At 36.3% G+C, this 5,970-nt stretch overlaps 1 protein-coding gene across 1 annotated transcript in view; it reads left to right on the top strand.

The window, feature by feature from the left end:
- The first annotated feature begins 1,093 nt into the window (after positions 1-1,093).
- Positions 1,094-5,970, top strand: part of smad3b (SMAD family member 3b) — a 15,305-nt gene continuing 10,428 nt past the window's right edge. Inside the window, exon 1 of the mRNA XM_014013669.1 lies at positions 1,094-1,300. The gene's annotated coding sequence lies outside the window, so the exon portion shown is untranslated. The remainder of the gene's footprint in view (positions 1,301-5,970) is intronic.

Below are 5,970 nucleotides of genomic sequence, written 5' to 3'. Positions count from 1 at the left end.
CACACACACACACACACACACACACACACACACACACACACACACACACACACACACACACACAAAACCCCCCCTCCTCTCTTCTTCCCATATACATACTCACCATGTTTTTACACTTGTTGAGATTGCATGACGCATATTCATAAATACAAACTTTTTCCAGCTATTTGAGACATAGGGAATCTTTAATTTATTTTAATTTTACTTATTTATTCATGAGGATAAAATCCTCATGAATAAAAGGTTGATTTTTTTTAAAACTTAATTTTTTCAAAAGGACAAAATTGGAGTTTAATAATAATAACTAAAGAATTTGCATTTCCTGCAAAAATGCACTGGGACTGCAATGCTAAATATTTTTACTGAATAGCCAAAAAAGCTGAAACTAACCCAAAAATAGCTAAAGACGTAGCTGAAATGAAGACATAAAAAAGAAAGAGAAAATTTGTTGAATTAAGCAGTAAGAATGTGAAATGATCACAAACAGGTAAAGGCTGAAATTAGCTAAAAAAACAAAGCAAAAAACAGCTGAAATAGCAGAAAGCAGCTGAAAGAGTAATTAAGATTAGCAGTATAGCAGAAAGTCTTATAATGATTGATTAAAAAAACAGAAAAAAATACTAAATTGGCACAACAGAAGCTGAAAAAAAAAACAGAACTAGAACAAAAGGTAACAAGAACTGAAAAAAATTTATGAACATTTTAACGGGTTATTGAAAATGGCTCCATTCAGTTTCAATGAGGAAAAAAATGGCAGAAAAAGCTAAATATCTCAAAAAGTATAAATTGCTGAAGCGCTAAAAATCATAGTTGGACTGTCCTGAAGGAGCTCAACATTTCAACATATAAGTTGTTGAAATAGCACAAAAACTACAAAATGTGATATGTGCCAAATAACCATACAGAAAAAAGATCTAACATAATCATAAGAAAAACAGTACATGTAAAGTACTGCTTTTATGAGTATTTGACAAACAAAATAACTTTTAATAAATATTTTGTTTATAAGAACCCAAAAACCCATCACACTGTTACCTCTCATCCCCTCCCTTTTGACCTGCTCCCGATCTGTTTTTTAGTCCATCTTTCCTTTCTCCTTCTCTTCCTTCTCACCCACCTTTCTTTTTCTTTTTTCTTTTTTTTATCTCTCCATCAGCTGCCCTCAGATTACTGGGACTTGAGGAGGTCTATCAGAAACATGTGTGGAGGTTTGGAGGCGGCCCGATGGGAAGCCCTTCGTCAAGCTGCTCGCCCTCGACTCTCCCAAAGAGCTGGAGCCAGTGGGGGAGAAAAACTCTCAGTGAGTTCAAAGACAGAAACTTATTGGCTTTTTGCAGGATATATTATTTTCCACTGAATGGGCAAAAGGAGAAAGAAATAGAGAGAGAGAGGGAGAGAAAACCTCTCACCCTTAAACAGCTCTTTAAAAGAAAACAGGATCACTGAGCTTCTGCTTGGTGTTCAGTCTGTGGTGATTCTTCCCTCCGTGTCTGACTCAGCCTGGATTTGTTTGGCTGTAAATTACAGTCAGGGACTTCACATGGAGCGATTTCACAAAAACAAACATGATTGTGGAAGATCACTATTAAACAAACTGGTAAATATTGAAATAGAAGAAGAAAAGTGGCAAAAGCAGAATATTTAACGAAGTTTATTAATTGAACCTGTCTAATCAGATCAAAATTGTATGTTGTGTTATGTATGTGTGTTTGTGTGCATGTGTAGAACCTACAACTAATTCACTGGGTTTTAACAAGATCTCAAACCAGTGCTCCATTGCCACCCTGTGGACTCTGATTGTAATGTCCCAATCTGCCTGGTGCTTTCTGAAACATGAGTTCTGTCCGTTTCTTTCTTTATTTGCCTTCATTTCTCCCAAAGCAGGATCTAGATTGTCACTTTTTTTAATACACATAAGGACAAAATCATTGACACAATCTTCTAATCTTGAGGTTGCAGGTTCGAGCCCAGGTTGAGTCAGGGAGGGCATCCAACTTTAAACAATTGCCAAATCTTTCTTGATTTGGCAATTGATCTTTGGATGTGGCGACCCCTGCAGAAAGGAGCAGCTGAAAGGAAAACATAAATAGTCTCCATAGAAGCAACATGGAGTCTGGGTTTAATAATGTGTGAAAAGCAGCATCAGATTTTAGCAATTTGTAAAAATCTGCTAAGAATTCATAGATAGCATCATTAGTTTGTAAGACCCTGAAAACATAAAACATTCAAATAACAATATATTACTTTGCATCACATTTCATGTCAATGTTTTAGACGTAGATCATGAGAAATAATAGAGTTGTAAGTGCTTTCCTTGATAAGAAAAAGTTGTGCAATCTAATGTGATATTATGACTCAAATTATATGCTGAAGATGACTCTCAGCCACTACCACATCCATGTAGATGACTMTTTCCTGAAAGGTTCATCAAAATCTGTTGTGTGGTTTGTGACATATTTAGCTAACAAACAAGATTGACTTTAAATAGTTATTGTAAAAAAATATATACAACCCCATCCCTCATGTCAACAGCTTCATTTTAAATCCTAATGTCTGAGCACCTCCATTTAATCTGTTCACTGCTGAGTTGGTAAAAAATGGGATACATGCAGCAGAACTTTAGTTTCTTCTACGTAGGTGATAATGTGCAAATTGTGAGAAAAAGAAGTGACCTTTACAGCAGAATCCTGCACAAACAACAACAACAACAAAAGAACCCTCCTTGTCTCACTTTTAAATACCAGGCAGAGTGCGAGCATGAGAACAGGCCGGGGAGAGGATGGAAAAATCCACGGCGTGTGGGTGAAGCCGCGTCATAARGGCAGCGCTAATGAGCTGGTTTTAGGGGAGGGAGAGGGGCCGTGAGGAAATGGTTTACATATGGGTTTGAAAAGGGCACGGGCGTCACAGCTATGCAGCAGATTTAATGAATCAAAGTGATCCTGAAGCACATTTGTCTCCCTGCTACTGCTAAACTGCTGCTGTTTTGACACTCAGTCTGGTTTTTATCTAACTTCTAGTGTTGTTGTGATTGTAGTAAAAGGTTAGTGTGGAAAAAAACTTTCTTATTTTAGTTTTTAAAAAAGACATCTTTACTTTTTAATAAGAAAAAAGAAGAAATCTGTTTAGTTTTCTTAGTGCTAAACTGCTGAAGCTCAGTGAACGCTTGACCAGAGGCTGTATGTAAAGATAAAAAGCAAAATTCTGCTTAAGATTACAAAAAAGTCTGATTGCTTTTCTGTCTTCGAGCCACATTAAGCCTCCGTCTAAGCCACATTAAACTCTCTTCCCATTACAGCGATAATAAGTCTGTCGTTTTAATGAGTAATACTGTAGGTGGGACCCAAAAGGATCATTCAGCTGCATCATTTACAGTTAATAAGTTWGAGGGGGGAAACTGAACTAGCTCCTCTAGCTGATATATGTGTGCTTTTCTTGACAATGCAGTGTCTTTATCTCGCATTGCAACTGAAGCAGAACATTCAAAGTGAGGGATGCCTTTTATATATATTCTGGGGTTAAAAGGGGCAGACTTTATAAGATTTATTCTTCTGCTGCCTTTCATTTTATTTTGATTTTTTATTTGTGTATTTTCTTTTTTTTATTGTACATAGTTATTTTTAATGAAATGAATATTTTTATTTTTTGAATTGGAAGAAAAATAAAACAGCTGTAGTTTCACAAAGTTGGGGTAGGTCCCCACCATCTGAGGATTTTCAAATAGGCTTAAGAAATCTTATTAATAGTCTATGATTGCTCAATAATATTTGTGTTATCGTTATGCCTTTGTTTATTAAGAAAATTAGCCAAATTTGTGCTCCTAAGCAGATTAAAAAGCTCCTCCCACTGTCGTTTTGTGAGTTTGAAGCTTAAAAGTTTGGGAACTGCTGCCCTAGTGTTGCAACGGTGGCTGTAGGTCTGTGTAGTGTTATGCAGCAGTGACACGCGTGGTGAATTCTTGATGGTGAGATAATCAGTGTGCAAAAATACCCAAAACGTGTGAAAAGTCCCAGCAGCACCATCTTGTTCCCATCTGCTGTTGTTTGGGAACAAGCTCCCAATCTGCTCCAAAAAGCCAAAGAATCGGTTCTTCCTGTTCCACACAACAACAAACAGAAACGCTGGCACACTTTCACCTTGGAGGAGACTTTGCAAACCCTTCTGTGAGTCAAAGACAGAAATAATTTATATTCGCACTGTTCACGCCTCATATTCCCTCATTTCTGACCAATCAGAGCAGACCAAGCCTCCTATTAAAAGTCATGTAACAAAAGGTGTTTTTCAAAAGCTAAAAGCTTTAAAAAAAAAGGAAATGAGAAGGTTGAACTAAATATTCACATCATAATATTATCTTTGTGAACGCTGTAGATGATGGATTTAAAAAAAATTTAACAGTTATAATATATAGTTAATGTTTGTGTTTGTTTGGTAGTTTTCCTCAGGTCAGTCTATTTCTGTATGACAGATGCAAGCCATCTTTCAGTCCTGAAAAGGGGATAATATGCATATCACCCATTGCTTCTCATGCTATTTTTAAACACAAATCATCTCATTGAGAAATAATGAATGTTTTGGTCAAATTTTGAAAATGTCACATGCAATGTTATGTAACATTGTGAGACGTAATACTCAGCATATATGCTGCAAAAGACTGTTAATACTACCACATCAAATTTTAGCTCAATATTAGTAAAATAGACTGTGTTTTATTCATTTTTATGTTTTCTAATGATAGTTAGGGTCATCTTGAAGTGGATTAGCTCCAAATGTTAATCAGTTAGAATTGTACATCTAATGAATATTTCCTGAAAGTTTCATTAAAATCCATCTTGTGTTTCAAGAGATATTTTGCTAAAAGACAGGCAGAGTTGATTGGAAACAGCTAATGAGCTTTGCCTTTCGACTGCAGACAGTAATAAACAAAATAACATGTAAGTTGCATCATAGTATATTGTACGGATGGTTGTTTGATGTTTTTTTAATCTAAAATATGTATTTTTTTTATTCAATGTCAGTATTTCATATTGTTTTTCAACTGCTGTCCATTTCAAAAACTGTAAATGTCAATTTGTTCAAACCCTTCAATAACAATTTCCAGGACAAAGATCAGAAATGATTGTATCCTAACACTAATGAGAGCTCTTTACAGGGAAACACCTAAAATAGAGATGAGTCCAATCACAGCTCTCCTCTGCCTGCAGCTCTGTGAAATGAGCAAGTTTTAATGTTCAAGAGTAATGTTTAATTATCCATACATGGCCATTTGCAAGCCTATTGCCACAGGGGTTTCAGCTCCACAACAGCCCTGTGTCTATTAGAAGAAAGTATGATTGTGTGCATTCAGAATTATTCACTGCATTACCCACGATTCATAGCACTTATTAACACAAGCAATTTCATGCATATGGATACAGTGGGTCTTAGCAGGGGAGCTGCTGATTGCTCTGAAACTAATTTCACAATCATTAGTTTTGGTGGTGACGTGAGTGACACCAAATTTTGGTTCATGCCAAGTTTGCCTGATCCCTGTGTGAGAAACAATGATCGGCTGTATGTGAAGCAGACTGGGATCTCACTTCAGAAAAATGGACAAACTTTTTGCTTCTGTAATCAATTGTCTGTCCATAAAGCCAAGGGTGAGGTTTTTTTTTTTTTTTTTTTTTCAGTCTGAAAAGCTCAAGGTGCAGGCCAAACAGAAAGCTTGTGTTGCCTCGAGGTAAAGTTAATGATTCATGGCCGAGTGCTGCGTGCTTTCCAAGTATAAGATGAGGATATATTTTGCAAAGCCTCCGGATCAACGTCACACTGTCACGCACTATTGTTCACAATAAACATGTAAATTGTGTTTAGGGAATACCTTTAAAGACAACGGGTTAATAGAGCTGATTCACAAAAAAATGATAATCACAGCACTGTGATTCACAAATAAATGATAATCAAAGTGCTGTGTTGGGTATGCACTAATGCCCC

Source organism: Austrofundulus limnaeus, unplaced genomic scaffold (assembly GCF_001266775.1).
Source record: "Austrofundulus limnaeus strain Quisiro unplaced genomic scaffold, Austrofundulus_limnaeus-1.0 Scaffold104, whole genome shotgun sequence".
Classification (NCBI taxonomy): Eukaryota; Metazoa; Chordata; class Actinopteri; order Cyprinodontiformes; family Rivulidae; genus Austrofundulus; species Austrofundulus limnaeus.
This window is presented reverse-complemented; position numbering and strand designations above follow the sequence as displayed.